The sequence below is a fragment of the Lithobates pipiens genome, unplaced genomic scaffold, assembly GCF_037356315.1.
Source record: "Lithobates pipiens isolate NorthernLeopardFrog02 unplaced genomic scaffold, aLitPip1_a1.2 Scaffold_13, whole genome shotgun sequence".
Taxonomy (NCBI): Eukaryota; Metazoa; Chordata; class Amphibia; order Anura; family Ranidae; genus Lithobates; species Lithobates pipiens.
Window position 1 is genome coordinate 181,761,112 of NW_027507718.1, and position 20,416 is coordinate 181,781,527.

Here is a 20,416-nt window from a genome sequence, read left to right on the forward strand (position 1 = left end):
CCGACTTCCCCTGTCAGTGGCAGGCCGATGCAGCCTGATTAAGATGATATGGCTACCACAATTGTTATACGCCTTGCATAATGCACCAGTTTGGATATGTAAGAGGTGGTTTAGAAAATTTGAAACTCTCTTTCGGGAGTTAATTTGGGAAAAGGGACGGGTGAGAAACCGACTCCAGGCGCTGCAGTTACCAACGGATAGAGGGGGAGTGGCGGTACCGTGCCCTAGGAATTACTACCTAGCAGCACAGTTGCAACATATGGCGGATTGTGATCAGAAGGAGGTGGGTAATTTAAAGTGGTTGTAAACCCTTACAAACCACTTTGACCTACAGGTAAGCCTAGATTAAGGCTTACCTGTAGGTCCAAGCAATATCTCCTAAACCTATATGGTTTAGGAGATATTTGCCCAAAAACGGGCACCGCTGTCCCGTAGACAGCGGCGCGCAGGCGCACTGAGCGCGGCATTTCCAAGAATGGAGCTGCCGCGCGTGTCGACTCCCGTGCGCATGCGCGGGAGTGACGTCATTGCGGCTTCGCCGAATGACAGCGGCGGAGCTGTGAGACGCCACCAGCAAGATGGATGCGGCGGACTACAGGGGACAGCGGCGACTTCGCTGGCTCCTGTGTCAGGTAAGTGACACATAATGGGCTACTATGCGATGCATAGTAGTCCATTATGCTTTGCCTTTGCAGGGAATGAAAGAGGAAGTAAACCCATCAGGGTTTACTTCCTCTTTAAATAGTGGGGGGAGGTTGACAGAAGCTCCCCTTGAAATCCTGACTGATGCACTAGAGGCAAACTCCTTTAAGCATAAGGTCCCTACAATAGTAATGATGCGGAAAATATGGATAATGGCAAAAAAATTTACAGGGTGTAGGGAATGGTCAGAATATACGCCCCTATGGGATAATAAGAACTTGCAGGAGGTATTATTAATAGGAAAAATCAACACATGGGAGAAGAAGGGGATAATAAGACTGGGTCAATTATATGAGGGTGGAACTCTGAAGTCATTTATGGATTTAAAAAGGGAATATAGTATACCACAACAGACATTTTTCTGATATTTACAACTTAGGCACGCTTTGGAAGCACAATTTGGCTCCCAGATACCTGTGCTGGATAAGACATCTCTATCACAGAAGATACATACGGTGGATAAGTCCAGGGGGTTTATATCCACCATGTATGAATCACTATGTAAAGGTTCCAATAAGGAACCCGACCTGGTTAAAGCGGGAGTCCGCCGGGACTCCGCTTTTTTTTAAAAAAGCCAGCAGCTACAAATACTGCAGCTGCTGACTTTTAAAATAGTGACACTTACCTGTCCAGCGCGCCCACGATGTCGGCACCCGAAGCCGATCTCTAGATCGTCTCTCAGGTGCTGCCGCCGCCATCTTGGGTATGGGAATCAGGAAATGGAGCCTTTCGGCTTCATTTCCCGGTTCCCTACTGCGCATGCGCGAGTCGCGCTGCGCAATAAGGGCGGTCCCCGCTGCCTCTGGGATCTGTGTGTTTCCCAGCAGGCAGCAGGGCACTTGCGGAATGGGGCGGGCACTTGCGGAAAGGGGCGTAATCTACGCCCCTTTCCGCAGAGAGCTATCCCGGAAGTGGGTGCAGATACCTGTACTGTACAGGTATCTGCACCCCCCTCTCCCCTGAAAGGTGCCAATTGTGGCGCCGGAGGGGGGGAGGGTTCCGATGAGCGGAAGGTCCATTTTAGGGTGGACCTCCGCTTTAAGCAAAAGGAGAAATGGGAGGAGGACATAGGTGCAATTACTGAGGAACAGTGGAGGAGAATATTGGAGTTAGGACCACTAATCTCAGTGTCCCCATCACAAAAAATATCGCACCTGATGTTGATACATCGAGCCTATTTTACCCCTAAGAAGTTGTTTAAGTTCGGTAAGAGGACGGACGCTAACTGCCCTAGATGTAGTGGCTTTGGAGACCTCATACACATGATGCGGAGGTGTCCAAAGATATTCCGGTACTGGGAAGAAATAGTTGAAATCATAAACAGGATCTTTGGGACAAGGCTGGACCTAGACCCAGGAACATGTATACTGGGTTATAGGAGAGTTCCTGGGGAAGGGTGGAATATAACAACTGCAGTCACACGGTGCCTGTTCCAAGCGCAGAAACTGATAGCACAAAAATGGCAGGCGGTGGGAGCACCTCTTTCGAGTGAATGGACCCAAGTTATTAATGACCTGGTGTGGAAGGAAAGGACGGTATATATACGTAGGGGAAATCTTAAAGGGTTTGAGAAAATATGGGCCCCTTGGTGGAAGGAAATGGAGCACCCACTGGATTAGTATTACTGGACGAGGATAAAGATTAGATAGAGGTTAATACTTATTAACAGTTGAGTTTTGAAATAATGATAGCTATAGTGATTGTGTGGTGTTTAATTGGAATAGGGGTGGTGATCGGGGTGGGGGGATGGGGAGATAAGGAAACGGACCTGTCAGTCAGCAAATTCCATTGTATTATGTTTTTATGATGTGTATTGCCTGCTTGAAAAATATTTGGATTTTGATATGATGAATTGAAACAATAAATAAAGAGAAATTAATTAAAAAAAAAGAGAAATATAGTTAGCTACGGTATATAGGTGAATATAGCGGTGTATACTGTGGTCAGGGCATGCAGACAACAACCACTACAGAAGAGCAAGAATGAAAAATCGGCCGATAACGATCGGTGTATACTGTGTTGAAGGTACACAGAACACCCACTAACTCCTACAGATGCCAACACACTACACAAGGCCGCAGCGCTGGTGGCCTTATATAGTGTGGGGTGTGTACTACACAGCCTGAGCTATGATTGGCCACAGGCATCCTGCCTGTGGCCAATCATGGCTCTCCTCGCTGCCGACGCTGTGATTGGCCAAGCATGCGGGGTCACAGTGCATGCTTGGCCAATCATGAGCCAGCAATGCACTGCGATGACGCAGTGCATTGGGTAATGTGAACAGCCGATGTTCGAGTCGAACGTATGTTCGACTCGAACATGAAGCTCATCCCTAGTAGCAACGTGGACTACAATTGGAAAGCATATCGATTCCCTGTCATCTCTATATACTGTATTGTCTCTCTAGTGCCCAGCCAGCATCACTAACAAACATCATATCTGTAAGGAACTGTGGGATTAGTAGTTCCTCAGAATGGCAAGAGCATAAAAGAGACCAGAGCTGCGCGCTACGCTCTCTTCCTCCTGGGCCTGGTGTGTGACGGACCTCTCTGTTCAGAGAGGTTGAAATTATGGCTTACCATGCGGTGTATAACATTTCAACCTAGCCGAGAAGGGCCCATCCCTGCTTGCTGATCATCAGGCATCTATCCAGCATCACCCCGATAGTCTAGCAACCTGGGCTTTGTGCTGTGCATCGGATGATCATCGCAAGTGGAACCGCTGCAAGGATGCCTCTTCAGGAATCGCTGTTCAGAAGGCATTGAATCAGCCTAGTCGTTGGTGAGAGGGCAATTTCCCATCTTTACAAACCTTTCTTTGCTGCTTCACTGGGACACTGTACACAGACAGCTTTACCCTGGGGAAACACTTTACTGCATCTCTATTTGAACATTGTACACATACACCTGTCACATGAACCTTTCCAAGAAATACCATTACCTTGTGGCTGCACCTTATTGGATATAGTTAACAAGCTCTGACTGTTGACAAAGAACATCAGGCCTGCAACTGGGACATTAAAATCATTACTACCTAAAGGTTGTTTAATTGATCTCTCATTAGGATTAAAAGTTGAATAGGCCGGCCTGGGTTTCCCCTTTAAAAGTTTTGCCAGAACTAATGCTTAACTCTTGCTTATCCTTTCAGGTCATGTCCAAGTGGTACTCCATTGTACATACATGTATATAATATACTGTTATCTCCAGATTGTATTACCTTGTATTATTGTGAAAGAATTCTTCTGAACTAGGACTGTTATCCGAAGTTCAGTTGATCTATTACCTCCTTTGTGCAACAAAATCTTCCTTGAGTTATTCAGTAAACGTTAATAGAATATAAACTCATTTAGTGGTTTGACTTATTACTTTAGGGTGGTGCAAAGATGCCAGAACCCAGAATGTCACGAGGGTTGGAATGTTCCCAGGGTCATGATGGTGCAGATGAACAGGTAAATCCAAGCAGTCCCCAAGGGGGCAGTGCTACATTTGGGGGCTTGTCCAGGATGCCATCTGCAGCTGGCCCTAGTCAACCTAGACAAGAGCCACAATCCGCGTGAGAAGCAGCTTTGGTGACCGAGGCAAAAGTCCAGGAGCTCAAATGGAAAAGAGCACTGTTCTGGAGATCTCTAGAAGTGAACACCCTAAGAGAGAGATTAGAAGGTGGGTGAGAGCCCTGGCCCAAGGACATCGGGCCTACATCATGGAAACAGAAGCTGAGCACGGCCCGGATCAAGTCAGGGTTCTCTTGGAATGGCAGGAAGAGATACCTGTGTGCTTTCAGCAGGAAGAGGTATGTCTAGCCAAAGGGGTAATTGCTAGAATGATCCCACTTAAAGTGGGGGGAGAGCATGCTGAGAGGCAGCCATAGTCCAGAGCTCGGGAGAAGGGCTCCGTATCTGTGGGAGCTGACTCTCGACCCTCAAGGGGCCAATGCCCCCCTCTCATTTCACACATATATGAGCTAGTTGAAGAATGGGTCTAGAAATGCCAACCAGAGCTATCAGAGACTCAGGTTTTTCTCAGGGCAGTTGCCTACCCTGTGGGGATAGATGAATTCAAAACCTGGATGAGCCAGGCCCTTCAAGCCATGAAAGAGTGGAGTGTTTTAGAGACTGTGAAGTGGCAAAGGCTCAGTGAGAGCCTTCGAAGCCCAGCGGCTGATGTGATCCGTATTGTCAGGGACCTGCTGTGGCAAGACAGAGGTGCGTACGTATGCACATGTGCACATGGGTGCCAGTACAAAAAACCGGACGGCAGCGCGTGCGCGGGGCACACGTCGGATACGTGTGCACGCACCTTATTATTATTATTATTATTATTCAGGATTTATATAGCGCCAGCAATTTACGCAGCGCTTTACAATATAAAAGGGAGACAATGCAGTTACAATACAATTAAATACAAGAGGATTAAGAGGGCCCTGCTCAGAAGAGCTTACAATCTAAAAGGGTGGGGCAGGTGGTACAGAAGGTTATAACTGTCGGGAATGAGTTGATGGAAGTGGTAGGAGATTAGTTTGAGACGTGATAGGCTTCCCTGAATAGATGAGTTTTCAGGGATCGCCTGAAGGTGGCAAGAGTAGGGGATAGCCGGACTGGTGGAGGTAGCGAGTTCGGTAGAGACGTCTTGAGAAGAGCGGAGAGGACGATTTGGGTGATATTTGGAGACAAGATTGGGGATGTAGCTCGGAGCGGAGTTGTGAATGGCTTTGTATGTGGTGGTTAGTATTTTGAATTTAATTCGCTGGGTGATTGGGAGCCAGTGTAGGGATTGGAGGAGAGGGTTGGCAGACACTGAGCGGTTGGTAAGGTGGATAAGTCTGGCAGAAGCATTCATGATAGACTGAAGAGGAGATAGCCTATGGAGAGGCAGGCCAATGAGAAGGGAGTTGCAATAGTCAAGGCGAGAGATAACAAGGGAGTGAATGAGGAGCTTGGTGGTTTCATTTGTACAAACTTTTGACAACGATTGGACTTGGGGCTGAAATGACAAGTCAGAGTCTAGGGTTACACCTAGTACCCTGGCGTGAGGGGAGGGCCTGATGGTTGCATTGTTGATTTTGATGGAAAAGTCATGGAGGGGGGCATGTGCAGGGGGGATTATTAATAGCTCAGTTTTAGAGAGGTTTAGTTTAAGGAAATGGTGTGACATCCATGCTGATATGTCAGTTAGTAGGTTAGTAATGCGAGAGGAGACTGAAGGAGTGAGGTGAGGAGTAGACAGATAGATTTGGGTGTCATCGGCGTATAAGTGGTATTGGAAGCCATGGGCGGTTATCAAGTGACCAAGGGAGGAGGTATAAATAGAGAAGAGAAGGAGTCCAAGAACAGAGCCTTGGGGGGCCCCCACAGAAAGAGGCAATGGAGAGGAGGATACAGAGTTGTAGGTGACACTGAAGGAGCGCTGTGATAGGTAGGCAGAGAACCAGGAAAGAGCAGAATCTCGGAGGCCAAGGGAATGTAGTTTATTGAGGAGGAGCGGGTCATCAACAGTATCAAAGGCAGCAGAGAGGTCAAGTAGTAGGAGTATGGAGTACTGGCTGTTGGTTTAACAGTTAGTAGATCGTTGGTAAGTTTTAATAAGGCAGTTTCCGTGGAGTGCTGAGAGCGAAAGACAGACTGTAATGGGTCAAGAAGGTTATTTTCACTGAGGTAGGAGCTAAGGTGGTTGTAGACTAAGCGTTCTACAAGTTTAGAGGTGAATGGGAGCAATGAGATAGGTCTTAAGTTGTTCAGGTTGGTGGGGTCCAGTGAGGGTTTTTTAAGTATGGGGGTGATCTGCGCATGTTTTAGAGGGGAGGGGAAGGTGCCACTTGAGAGAGAGAGATTGAAGATGTGAGTGAGGGAGCATAGGATAGAATTAGAGGGTGACCTTAATAGTTGTGAGGGAACAGGGTCCAAGGGACAATTGGTTAGATGAGCATCTGAGAAAAGTTTTGCAACCTCTTCAGTAGTAGCCAATTCAAAAGAGGAGAGTGTTGAATGTGCTATTTGGCCAGGTATGTTGGGTGGGGAAGATGTACGCACAGCGGAGGTGTCCTCGCGAATTGCATCAATCTTGTCTTTGAAGTGATTGGCAATCTCTTGGGCAGTGAGTGAGTAAAAAGTATTAATAAGAGATACAAAGTAGGCTTGTTTGGCAGCATGGAGGCAGGAATTGTATTTTAGAAGGGCAGATTTACAGTGGTGTGAAAAAGTGTTTGCCCCCTTCCTCATTTCCTGTTCCTTTGCATGTTTGTCACACTTAAGTGTTTCGGAACATCAAACCAATTTAAACAATAGTCAAGGACAACACAAGTAAACACAAAATGCAATTTGTAAATGAAGGTGTTTATTATTAAAGGTGAAAAAAAATCCAAACCATCATGGCCCTGTGTGAAAAAGTGATTGCCCCCTAAACCTAATAACTGGTTGGGCCACCCTTAGCAGCAACAACTGCAACCAAGCGTTTGCGATAACGTGCAGAATTGTCCTAATTCAGTTACATTAGAGGGTTTTCGAGCATGAACAGCCTTTTTAAGGTCATACCACAACATCTCAATAGGATTCAGGACAGGACTTTGGCTAGGCCACTCCAAAGTCTTCATTTTGTTTTTCTTCAGCCATTCGGTGGTGGACTTGCTGGTGTGTTTAGGATCATTGTCCTGCTGCAGAACCCAAGTTCGTTTCAGCTTGAGTACACGAACAGATGGTCGGACATTCTCCTTCAGGATCTCTTGGTAGACAGCAGAATTCATAGTTCCTTTTATCACGGCAAGTCTTCCAGGTCCTGAAGCAGCAAAACAGCCCCAGACCATCACACTACCACCACCATATTTTACTGTTGGTATAATGTTCTTTTTATGAAATGCAGTGTTCCTTCTACGCCAGATATACTTGGACACACACCTTCCAAAGAGTTCCACTTTTGTCTCATCGGTCCACAGAATGTTGTCCCAAAAGTCTTGGGGATCATCAAGATGTGTTGTGGAGAAATTGAGACGAGCTTTGATGTTCTTTTTGCTCAGCAGTGGTTTTCTCCTTGGAACTCTGCCATGCAGGCCATTTTTGCCCAGTCTTTTCCTGATGGTGGAGGCATGAACGCTGACCTTAACTGAGGCAAGTGAGGCCTGCAGTTCCTTGGACGTTGTTGTGGGGTCTTTTGTGACCTCTTGGATGAGTCGTCGCTGCGCTCTTGGGGTAATTTTGGGCGGCCGGCCACTCCTGGGAAGGTTCACCACTGTTCCATGTCTTCGCCATTTGTGGATAATGGCTCTCACTGTGGTTCGCTGGATTCCCAAAGCTTTGGAAATGGCTTTATAACCCTTTCCAGACTGATAGATCTCAATTACTTTCTTTCTCAATTGTTCCTGAATTTCTTTGGGTCTTGGCATGATGTGTAGCTTTTAAGGATCTTCTGGTGGACCTTACTGTGTCAAGCAGCTCCTATTTAAGTGATGCCTTGATTGTGAACAGGTGTGGCAATAATCAGGCCTGGGTGTGGCTAGAGAAATTGAACTCAGGTGTGGACAACCACAGTTATAGTATGTTTTAACAAGGGGGGCAATCACTTTTTCACACAGGGCCATGATGGTTTGGATTTTTTTTCACCTTTAATAATAAACACCTTCATTTACAAATTGCATTTTGTGTTTACTTGTGTTGTCCTTGACTATTGTTTAAATTGGTTTGATGTTCCGAAACACTTAAGTGTGACAAACATGCAAAGGAACAGGAAATGAGGAAGGGGGCAAACACTTTTTCACACCACTGTATATATGGTGAAGTCTTGGAGGCATTTGGTTTTACGCCACAGCCGTTCAAGAGCACGGCAACGTCTCTTGAGATTTCTAGTGTTGTCAGTTTGCCAGGGTTGTAACGGTCGGGGCCTGATTCTGCGTGTGGTTAGAGGAGCAAGTGCATCTAGTGATGAAGAAAGTGAACTATTGTAGACAGAGATGGCAAGGTCAGGACAGGACAGGGGAGAGATTATATCATATAGGTGGTCAGTAGCAGAATAGAGAAGAGAAGGCTTAAGGTGGCGAAGGTTTCTACAAGTGATAGTTAGACACTGCTTGGTGCCACTGGGCTTTTAAAAGGACAGCAGCTGCAGAAGTGCAGTGCTGTTTGATCTGCAGTCCTGAAAACCTGTACCTGCCTTCTGATTACATGTATTTATCTGGCTCCGTTTGTCTACCCGATATCTCCAACCATGACCTCAGCTTGCCTTGACCCTGTTATAAGGACTTCCTTGTTGATATCCTGTTGCAGACCTCTGCCTGTTCATCTGACTCTGCTTCAGCTTACAGCCCAATCTGCCTGACTACCTGTGCTTGACCTTGCTTGTCTCACCTTGCTCCAGCCTACTGATCTACTCTGTTGTTTACCTGTGTTTGACCCGGCTTGTCTTACCCATCTCCAGTCTGTACCTGCCAGCTTCCAGGTTGCTGACCTGCATCTGCCTCAGCTGACACCGGCATCCCGGACCTGGTGGCTCATCATCCATCCATCCGTGGCCTACACGGATGGATGGCCCACAGGCACTCCTACCTCACTGTGCTCTCTAGTCCACTGTTCCCACTCCAGTGGCTCCTGAGCCAGGGCTGTAAGAGAGGTCTCCTCCTACAAGTCAGACTCTACTACACAGTACGCAACACGTAACTCGAAATTGGGAAAGAAAACTTGTGTTGTAATGGACTACATAGACACTCTGTGTGCTGTAATCAGGAGGGTTGAAACCACCGCAGATCTATTGTACAAGTTTAATCACACTCACCGACAAAAAGGGGAGAATCTGTCTGAATACGTATTTCGAGTAGACAGAATGCTGCATCAAATTATCCTCAAAAGGGGTATTGATCCCAAGGATGTTGATCAAGCATGTCTAGATCGGGTTTTGCAAGGGGCCCGGCCAAACCATCCTATCGTGTTAAAGTTGTTATTGAAGAGAACCAAGGTGGTGTCTATGTACAGTGGGGATCGAAAGTTTGGGCACCCCAGGTAAAAATGTGTATTAATGTGCATAACGAAGCCAAGGAAAGATGGAAAAATCTCCAAATGGGATCAAATTACAGATTAGACATTCTTATAATATATAAAAAAAGTTAGATTTTATTTCCATCATTTACACTTTCAAAATTACAGAAAACAAAAAAATGGCGTCTGCAAAAGTTTGGGCACCCTGCAGAGTTAATATCTTGTACTGCCCCCTTTGGCAAGTATCACAGCTTGTAAACGCTTTTTGTAGCCAGCCAAGAGTCTTTCAATTCTTGTTTGAGGTATCTTTGCCCATTCTTCCTTACAAAAGTGTTCCAGTTCTTTGAGATTTCTGGGCTGTCTGTCATGCACTGCTCTTTTAAGGTCTATCCATAGATTTTCAATAATGTTGAGGTCAGGAGATTGTGAAGGCCATGGCAAAACCTTCAGTTTACGCCTCTTGATGTAGTCCCCTGTGGATTTTGATGTGTGTTTAGGATCATTATCCATTTGTAGAAGCCATCCTCTCTTTAACTTCAACTTTTTCACAGGTGGCATCAAGTTACCATCCAAAATTTGCTGAAATTTTATTGAATCCATTTTTCCTTCTACTTGTGAAATGTTCCCTGTGCCACTGGCTACAATACAACCCCAAAGCATGATTGATCCATCCCCATGCTTAACAGTTGGACAGAGGTTCTTTTCATTAACCACTTAACAACCGCCCATTGCAGATTAACGGCTTCAGGGCGGTTGTTTAACTCTGAGAGGCCGTTAATTAACGGCCTCCCAGAATTCTGCTCTCGCGCGCCCCCTGGGGCGCGCACACGAGATCATCCGTGACCGCCGGGTCCATCACGGATCATGGTAAACGGCCGCTCGACGCAGCCATTTACCACGTGATCGCTCCGTCAAATGACGGAGTGATCACTTGTAAACAAACCGGCGTCATGTTATGACGCCGGTTCCTCCCTCCCCCTCTCTGTACCGATCGGTACAGTGGAGGGGAAAGAGATTGGTGTCAGCAGCGATGTGGGCTGCATCTGCAGTGCCCACATCGCTGCTCACCGAATTTAACCCCTCAATTCCCTGCCAATACTCTGCAATACCCTGCAATACTCTGCAGTACCCTGCCATTACTCTGCAGTACCCCCCATTACTCTGCAGTACCCTGCCATTACTCTGCAGTACCCCCCATTACTCTGCAGTACCCTGCCATTACTCTGCAGTACCCCCCAATACTCTGCAGTACCCCCCAATACTCTGCAGTACCCGCCATTACTCTGCAGTACCCGCCATTACTCTTCAGTACCCCCGCCATTACTCTGCAGTACCCTGCCATTACTCTGCAGTACCCCCCAATACTCTGCAGTACCCCCCAATACTCTGCAGTACCCTGCCATTACTCTACAGTACCCCTCAATACTCTGCAGTACCCCTCAATACTCTGCAGTACCCTGCCATTACTCTGCAGTAACCCCCATTACTCTGCAGTACCCCCCATTACTCTGCAGTACCCTGCCATTACTCTGCAGTACCCCCCAATACTCTGCAATACCCCCAATACTCTGCAATACCCCCCAATGCTCTGCAATACCCCCCAATACTCTGCAATACCCGCCAATACCCCGCCAATACCCTGCCATAAATTGCCATACCCAGCCATACTCGGTGATACCCTGCAATACCCAGCCATAGACACCCCCCCACCCCTCACCGCCCTCCGGTGCTTCTACCAACTCGCCAGTACGATCAAAGCCAGAATCTTTTTTTATTTTTTATTTCAGGCTTCCCAGCCTAGAGTTGAGATGTGGGGTCATATTGACCCCCAGATTTCACTGTAAAGAGGACCTGTCACCCCATATTCCTATTACAAGGGATGTTTACATTCCTTGTAATAGGAATAAAAGTGATCAAAAATTTATTTTTGGGGAAAAAAATGTCAAACTAAAATAAATAAAGTAAAATGAACAATAAAAAAAAAATAGACCTCCTCTGCAACTCAAAACATGTAACCAGTAAAAAAAATTTAAAGCGTCGCCTATGGGGATTTTTTAAGTAGCGACGTTTGGCGCCATTCCACGGGCATGTGCAATTTTGAAGAGTGACATGTTTGATATCTATTTACTCAGCATAACTTCATCTTTCACTTTATGCAAAAATTGGGCTAACTTTACTGTTTTTTTTGTTTTTTTTAAGCACAAAACTGTTTTTTCCCCCCAAAAAACGCGTTCGAAAAATTGCTGCGCAAATACCGTGTGAGATAAAAATTTGCAACGACCACCATTGTATTCTCCAGGGTCTTTGCTAAAAAAAAATATATAATATTTTGGGGTTCTCTGTAATTTTCTAGCAAATAAATAATGATTTTTACATGTAGGAGAGAAATGTCAGAATTGTCCTGGGTGCTCCAGAACGCCTGATGGCGCTCCCTGCATGTTGGGCCTCTGTATGTGGCCACGCTGTGTAAAAGTCTCACACATGTGGTATCGCCGTACTCGGGAGTAATAGCAGAATGTGTTTTGGGGTGTAATTTGTAGTATGCATATGCTGTGTGTGGGAAATAACCTGATAATATGACAATTTTGTGGAAAAAAAGGAAAAAAAATCTTGATTTTGCAAAGAATTGTGGGAAAAAATTACAACTTCAAAAAACTCATCATGCCTCTTACTAAATACATTGGAATGTCTTCTTTCCAAAAAGGGGTCATTTGGGGGGTATTTGTACTTTTCTGGCATGTTAGGGTCTCAAGAATTGAAATAGGCAGTCAGTCCTTCAGGTGTGATCAATTTTCAGATATTGGCACCATAGCTTGTGGACTCTATAACTTTCACAAAGACCAAATAATATAAACCAATTTGTACTTATTTTTACCAAAGATATGTAGTAGTATACATTTTGGCCAAAATTTATGAAGAAAAAATTACTAATCTGCTAAATTTTATAACAGAAACGAATAAAAATTCATTTTTTCGCAGAATTTTCGGTCTTTTTTCTTTTATAGCACAAAAAATAAAAAACTGAGAGGTGATTAAATACCACCAAAAGAAAGCTCTATTTGTGTGAAAAAAAGGACAAAAATTTCATATAGGTCCAGTGTTGCATGACTGAGTAATTGTCATTCAAAATGTGAGGGCACCAAAAGCTGAAAATTGGTCTGGTTATTAAGGGTGTTTAAGTGCCCAGTGGTCAAGTGGTTAAATTCTATGCCCTTTCTTCTCCAAACATACCTTTGCTCATCCTGGCCAAAAAGTTCTATTTTAACCTCATCGGTCCACAGAACTTGTTTCCAAAATGCCTCAGGCTTGTCTATATGTTCATTTGCAAAGTTCAAACACTGATTTTTGTGGTGAGGATGTAGAAGAGGTTTTCTTCTGATGACTCTTCCATGAAGACCATATTTGTACAAGTATCTCTTTACAGTGGAATAGTGTACCCCAACTTCAGTGTCTGCCAGATCTTTCTGGAGGGATCGTGCAGTCAAACATGGGTTTTGAATTGCTTTTCTCACAATCCTGCAAGCTGTTCTGTTTGATATTTTTCTTGGTCTTCCAGATCTTGCTTTAACTTCCACTGTTCCTGATGACTGCCATTTCTTAATTACATTCCGAACAGAGGATATTGACAACTGAAAACGCTTTGCTATCTTCCTATAGCCTTCTCCAGCTTTGTGAGCGTCAACTATTTTCAGTTTCAGTTTTCTAGACAACTGCTTAGAAGAACCCATAGTGCTGATTGTTGGGGCAAGGTCAGATGAGTCTGGCCATTTAAAACCTTTGAGATTGATATCACCTGGTCTTCCCAGACGATGATTGAGAACAATTCATGACACTGGCAGGTCTCAGCTTTGCAAAGGGGGCAGTGCATGCTATAAATTATGCAGGGTGCCCAAACTTTTGCAGATGCCATTTTTTTGTTTTCTGTAATTTTGAAAGTGTAAATGATGGAAATAAAATCTAACTTTTTTTGACATATTATAAGAATGTTTAATCTGTAATTTGATGCCATTTGGAGATTTTTCCATCTTTCCTTGGCTTCGTTATGCACATTAATACACATTTTTACCTGGGGTGCCCAAACTTTCGATCCCCACTGTACCCTAACTTGATAAGAGAAGTACGTGAAGAGGAGACCCTTCTAGAGGAGAAAAGCCAAAGGTCGAGAGAATTGAGCTCTATCGCTGGAAATAGAGCGAAAGTGGTGGCTTGAGATGTTCATGCGGAGATGGTTTTCTCGGATGAGGATAGTGGAACTAAGTCTGGACCTGCGGGACTGGTCATTCCTGACACTAATAAGCCAGTAAGTGAAATTGGGCAAACCGAAACGATGGCCCGGGTAGCTCAGGCCCAAACCCAGATGTATAATTCTTTAATGCGAGTGATGGAGACCCAAGCGAAGGTTCAAGAACAAGGGACTCATCAAGGGGAATCAAAACTTTACCAAGGGCGAGAAAAGAGATGTTACAGGTGTGGAGAAAGTGGACACTTTTGGGCTGAGTGTCTCAAGACCAGAATCAGCCCTCAGTTACTCACGGAGGTTCTGAAAGCCTTACAGAAGTTACCAGGGGCGCACTGACCATTTGGCCACTCTGGGCACTGCCCGAGGGCCCTGGGCCACTAGGGGGCCACATCAGGGTTGCCAGCCTCAGTAAAACCAGGGACAGTATGTAAAAATCGGTGTTTTTTTTTTTAAATCTGTCTCTGAAATGTCCCTTACCGACATCCTTTTGGTCTAAAAATCCTGAGCTTATAGCTGCCCCACCTCTCCAGTACCTTCTCAGCCAATAGAAACATGTCTGTGTATACTGTGTGTACATGTATGTGTATACTGTGTGTGTGTATACTTTGTGGCCCCATAATCTCTGATTGCCTGGGGGGCCCATAATCTCCTATTGCCCGGGGGCCCCATGAGTTGTCAGTCCACCCCTGGAAGTTACTCTTCCCAAAGACGGCGGGAAACTTCAGGGGTGAAGGAGCTAGTTGAGAATCCTGAGGGAAAATTGCACTTCAAAGTCAAGAGAAGATCTAAGAAGAAAAGGGGACGCAAGTCACCTGTTGCCCTTTCCCCTCAGTTACAGAGAAAACCAAAAGAAACAAAACCCTCAGGGAAGCTAAGACGGGGGAAGAAATCAATGCACGCCTGTCAGGGATGCCATACACAGGCATCTAGAATGGGTTGATCAGATCGATGGGCTGCACTTAAGGAATTAGGAACAAATCAGTAAGTGAAAAAAAGGTATATTTATTAAGATAATGACTTACGTGCAAAACAAACAACAGCAAACCATAAACAAGTGATGAATACAAAGAACACAGCAACCCAAATAACACCTAACTAGCTAACTAAACCCTTTATACAAATGAAGGAAAAACACAAAGGCAAATAGCAGGGATAAGGGAGAAGGGGAACAGAAGCCAGGAACAGGGAAACAGACCGTAATGGGAGCAGGGAGCAGGTAACAGGGGACAGGTCTCAGGGTCAGGATACAGGATGCAGAGTCCAGGACAACAGACAGGAACAGATCAAGGAACAGATCAGGCTCAGGCAGGAATAAGGCTTGCAGGGGGAATTCTGAAGCCCTGAACCTTGGTGAAGGGTGGGCTTATATAGTCCAGCAGTCCCACATCAGGTGTGTTTTGATCGTCAATTGACATCTCGGCTGGGAGACATCCGCTGGTGGCCATCAGAACTACACCCCTAGGTGCTAAACACAGCAGTGCACCCAGCAGGTGAACTGAGTAATGACACGGTTCCTGACAACACCTTACTAAGCGAATAGTTAGACCAAGTCCACTGCCTTCAAAGAGACGGATTTGAGCACAATCTATAGAGTCACCTGCTGGGAACCTACCAAAGAACTTACTGGCGCCCTCCCCTATAGTCTCAATACAAGTAGAGGGTATCCACACTCAAGCTCTACTGGATACTGCAGCCCAGGTGACATTGCTGTACTCAGACTTTTACCACAAGTACAAGACACATCCCTTTATGCAAACTCGAGGTGTTAGAGATTTGGGGCATAAGGACCCAGAAGTGCCCATATGATGGATACATACCCATCAAGATAACATTTGACACTGCCTTGACTGGAAAACCAGAGACTTTTGATACGTTGGCAGTTGTCTGACCCCGACCTCCTGGGGCAGGCTGGAATTCCTTGTTGATAGGCACCAATACTAATCTGGCGCAAAGACTACTCACTCCAATGGCTTCGGAAGGTGCCCCAGTAGGAAAGATCCATCCTCAGCTGCGGAAGGCTTTCCCAAGAGTGTTGCAATAGAAGGAGGCCCCAGAGGAAGGAGTGGGAAGACTGTGGCGATTGGATACCTGTGAAAGGGGGTTGCATCCAGGCAAGAGAGCCTGCCTGAAAGCCACGGTTAAGCTGTCCTGGTGGAAGCTGATTCAAAAGAGGAGGAAGCTGGAATAGAGGTGGTACCAGAGATCATACCCACTAGGGCCTTACTGAGAAGCGGGGTCGAATTCCTGTCAGTGTGAGGAATGTCACTACTCACCCAATCAGCCTAAAGCCCAGGATGGTGATTGGAAAAGTGAGCACTGCCGCTCCTGTGACGGGAGATGAGCTAGTCAAAAAGGGAGATGGAAGAGAGACTACAGTCCGCTGCCCAAATCTACCCTCTGGATGGGAGAAGAGGATTAAAGCTCAAACAGCCTGATGGGAGAAAATGTTCTCCAAGAATGATTTGATGTGGGCTGTGCCCGGAGTGCTCAACATTGAATTAGACTAACTGAAGATAAGCCTTTTCGAAACCCTTTATGCGATCTGGAGGATCTTCGAGAACAGTTGGCTGAACTGAAGAAGTCAGGGGTCATCAAGGAGTCCAGGAGCCCTAATGCTTCCCCAATAGTGGTAGTGAGAAAGAAGAATGGGTCCCTCCAGATGTGTATTGACTACCGAACCTTGAACCAGAGGATCATTGCAGATCAGTACCTAACCCCCCCCCACCGATAGAAGAGGCCCTGCAATGCTTATCAGGGGCCAAATGGTTCACTGTGCTGGATCTGAAGAGTGGATACTACAAAATACCCATTATTACAGATGACCAAGAAAAGACAGCCTTCATCAGCCCTATAGGGTTTTTTTTTTATTGGACCGAATGCCACAAGGATTACCAGGGGCCCCCGCCACTTTCCAGAAACTGATGGAGAACACTGTGGGTGATATGAACTTGGTAGAAGTGCTAGTGTACCTTGATAATATCATCATGTTCTGCTTAGATGTGGATGCCAGTGGCAGTGCTTCTTCCACTTCCTGCAATAGTTTCAGCACCTCATCTTCTTCAGACAATTCATCATCTTATGTGTGTGGCAATGTGAATTTTCTTGAGGCATGCTCCTCTGCCTTTTTAAGCAGTTCCTGAATATTCTCATCTGCCACATCAACAAGGGTTTCACAGACTGTAGGGTTGACAAAACAAGCAGCTGCTGCAAGTGGAGAGAACATTTTGTCAGTTAGATTTAAGAATGAAGCAAAGCGCTGGTTCACACTCCCTTTAATTTTCTGCACAATTGTGGCAAGGTCTTGGTAGCTAGTGTTCTGTTTAAAGTCCTCAAGATGGCTGAGCAGATCAAAGAGGGCAGGGACATCCAGGGACATGGACATGGTGTCACTCTGGAGGGTTTTAGTATGTTCTGCAAAGGGCAGCAGTAGGTCATGCAATGATGTGAGCTTTTGCCATTCACTGGGGAGCAAGCTGTCTCATTCCATGTTGTTTGCGATTTGGCAGACTAACTCTTTCAGTTTGAGGAGTCTTGCCATCACGTTGAATGTACTTGATCAGCGTGTGAGACAGTCATTTAAAAGAATAAGGCCACAATGCTCTAATAGCTTCTGTGTTGCAATTGAAGACTCGCGGAAGAGGTTCACTATTGATCTTACTGTAGCTAGTAATCTCTTCACACTGGCCTCCTTCTGCACCATGTGGACCACAAGTTGCAAGGTATGCACCACGCATGGTGTCTGGTCCATGTCGATCTGTTGGTATCTAACAAGTGGAGCTCATAGCACACACAAATAAGTATAAAGCAGTGTTTCTCAACTCCAGTCATCAAGGCGCCCCAGCAGGTCATGTTTTCAGGCTTTCCATTATTTTGCACAGGTGATTTGATCTGTTTCACTGCCTTAGTAATTACCACAGCCATTTCATTTGAGGAAAATCCTGAAAACATGACCTGTTGGGGCGCCTACAAAAATAAAGTGGAAAAATAATCAAAATGTGCACCAGAAGAGTAGAGCAGATAGCGCCCCCATATCAATCATCTGATATCCATGTGATAATTGACTGGTGTCAACCATTTCATCATGTAAAATAATAATAAAAATGGCTCACTGCAGATCGACAATTTCGGTCTCAGCCTCAGAGTCACTTTCCATCATGAGGGGGTCTTCCTCACTAGAGCTGGCTGGTTCTTCTGCTGCTGTGGTTTGTTTAAATGCTGCCATCATATTGTTCCCTTTGTCTGTTATCACTGTAAGGATCTTCCTCTTTGGTATGTCCCACTCTTGCAAACATTTGTCACACATGATTTGATTGACTGTGCAGTGTATGGGTGGGCTACTTGTTCAAGGGCCAACAATATGTGTTCAGGTTTATGTTGTTCGACACAAAAGTAGCATGCACTTATGGCAAGGAAGGAAGCTGAGAGTCCTTTTTTTGTCCACAAATCAGTGTGCAAATAGATACTCTCTGAGCAGCAGCCAGTCTCTTTTTGAATTTTGGTTTTTCATCTTCATACTGTTTGTCAATCAGATTGCTTATTTTAGTTTTCTTTGGAACAGTCAGCTTCCTATCTACTGTCTCCATCATGCTAACAAAGTCCTTATCATCAATCATTCTGACTGGTAATCTGATGTGCCCAATCCACTTTGCTATGGCCTCCTCCCTGGCATGTTGTTCCCGTACACATAAGCAGAAATTCCGCCAGAAAAAGTCTAAAGAAATCTTTTGGTTCGAAAATGCGACCGTGTGTATGCTCCATTGGACTTTTGCCTCCTAAAAGTTTTTTTTTTCTCTTTTATATCCCATGGATGAAAAGTTTGTTAAAAATTGGAACATGCCAGCCATAGATACAGCAGTCTTTTCCTTAAACTAGAACTTAAAGTGGAAGTAAACTCCCCTATCGTTTTCAGCCAAGGAAGCTGCCATGTCCAAGATGACTGACTGCGCTGAGCGGAAGTGACGTCGGCTGCCCGGGCACTGAATGAGGCAGACTATGAGGGACCCCCTAGCAACAGGCATTTAGAGGTGAGTTAAAAAAATTCCAATTTTTTTTTACTCATTTTTTTATTTTGGATGGGAACACCACTTTAATCTAGGCTTACCTCTAGGTAAAAGTGGTCTGTAAGGGTTCAAAAAAAATGAAAAAAGAATGAAAATTTTGAAAAAAATATGTTTTTCTTAGTTTCTGTGAGAAGATTTTGTAAATGAGTAATTTTTCTCCTTCACTGATGTGCGCTGATGAGGCAGCAAATATGGGCATTGATGAGACGACACTGATGAGGAGGTACTGATAGGTGGCACGGATAGGCACTGATAGGCAGCACTTATGGGCATCACTGCTGGACACTGTTGGGGCTGCACTGATGGTTAGTGCCATGATTATCTGTACAGGTCTCCCCTGAGAGGAGATGCCGCAGATCTGCTCTCCTCAGTCTCTGTCAGTGTGAAGTGAGGAAAGCCGATTACCAGCACTTCCATGTTTACATGTGATTGGACACAGCCGATCACAGCCGCGTCATTGGCTCTATACCAAGATTGGGGTCAGGGACGCAGTGCGTCCACGATTGCTGCGCTGCATGCCCCTGCAGGCACGCGACAGTGGTGAGACTGGGGCAACGTCATTCCAGAATGGGAGGGGATCCCCCCCGCGGTGCTAGGGTTGCCACCTCATCTCTTTAAATCCGAACACGTATTCATTACACAGGTTCGGTGGCTGATTAAGGTGGTAATTAAACTCACTTGGTGCCTAGGGATGAGCTCGGTGTTCGACTCGAACGCATGTTCGACTCAAACATCGGCTGTTCTGTGAATTTAGAACTTTGTGGACCATTCGTGCCACACGAATTTGGTGCGAAAGGTCCACAATGCACTCCATCTCAGTGCATTGCTGGCTCATGATTTGCCAAGCATGCACTGTGACCACGCATGCTTGGCCAATCACAGCGCCGGCAGCGAGGAGAGCCATAATTGGCCACAGGCAGGATGCCTGTGGCCAATTATAGCTCAGGGGGTTTAGTACACGCCCCTCACTATGTAAGGCTGCCAGTGCGGCGGCCTTGTGTAGTGTGTTCAGGCGTGCAGGGAAAGAGCTAGATAGGCACGGACAGTGTGTTCTTTTCTCAGGCATCTTAAAGTTAAAGTGGTGTTGTGTGCCTCCAGCACAGCATACACCTGTATATACCCTTTATTGCTGTTTTTCTCTAATTAAGGCATCTGCAGGAGTCAGTGGGTATTGTGTGCCTCCAGCACAGCACAATATACACCTGTATCTACCCTTTATTGCTGGTGTTCTCTAAAACAGGCATCTGCAGGAGTTAGTGGGTGTTGTGTGCTCTACCCTTTATCGCTGGTGTTCTCTAATACAGGCATCTGCAGGAGTTAAAGTGGGTGTTGTGTGCCTCCAGCACAGTATACACCTATAGATACTCCTTATTGCTGGTGTTGTCTGTCGCATATCTTGCATATTAGCCTTTAAAATTTGCACTTTTGATTTTGAACGGTCGAGTCCCATAGACTTTAATA